Genomic DNA, 671 nt, shown 5'->3' on the forward strand with positions numbered 1-671 from the left:
TATAGTATACTTAAAAAAAAGGCGAGAGCAAGCATTCATAATCTAAGTGCATTAGTACTCATACACATTGATATTCATATTTTAGGCGAAATAATGGTGTAAGTGAGCGAAAATAAGTGGTCCCTCATTCCAGAAAGGACGTATTCATATCCTCTATAATAGAGATTCTAATAGAATGAGGTCACTCCCTCGGGTCTGAAAGGGTCCAATAATTATTGGAACCTAGGGTCGATTCCTGACCGTGGGTCCTGAGGTTATATTGTGCGTGGGAGAATAAAATACCTACGGTACCTAGTATTCCCTGGTGGTTCCCCATCCAGGTACTGACCAGGCCCTGCAGTGCTTGGCTTCCAAGATCAGACGAGTTTGGGCATACTCAGTGCGGTCTGACCGTAGGTGGATAAGTCTCCCAGGTGCACCGTATTCCAAATATGTGGGGGCCCACAGGTGTCAGTAACAGTATCGGTAAGTATTGGGCTGGTTAATTTATCAAAAAATTGTCAAGAAATCAAGTTGTGGTAAGGATATTTCATTACTGTAAACTATCTCTTTGCATTGCATTCACTGATAATCCAAAGCCTCACCCTTGTGGTTTTGCAACAATTTGTTCAAAAAGAATATAAAATAACCAAAGGGTTAACAAAACCCACACATGGGAGGCAATGCCAAAT

General features: G+C 41.4%; 1 pseudogene; it reads right to left on the reverse strand.

Annotated features, from left to right (window-relative positions):
* Positions 1 to 279: 279 nt before the first annotated feature.
* Positions 280 to 398, reverse strand: LOC134950660 (5S ribosomal RNA; annotated as a pseudogene).
* Positions 399 to 671: the final 273 nt, after the last annotated feature.

The sequence above is a fragment of the Pseudophryne corroboree genome, chromosome 8 (genome assembly GCF_028390025.1).
Source record: "Pseudophryne corroboree isolate aPseCor3 chromosome 8, aPseCor3.hap2, whole genome shotgun sequence".
Lineage (NCBI taxonomy): Eukaryota > Metazoa > Chordata > Amphibia > Anura > Myobatrachidae > Pseudophryne > Pseudophryne corroboree.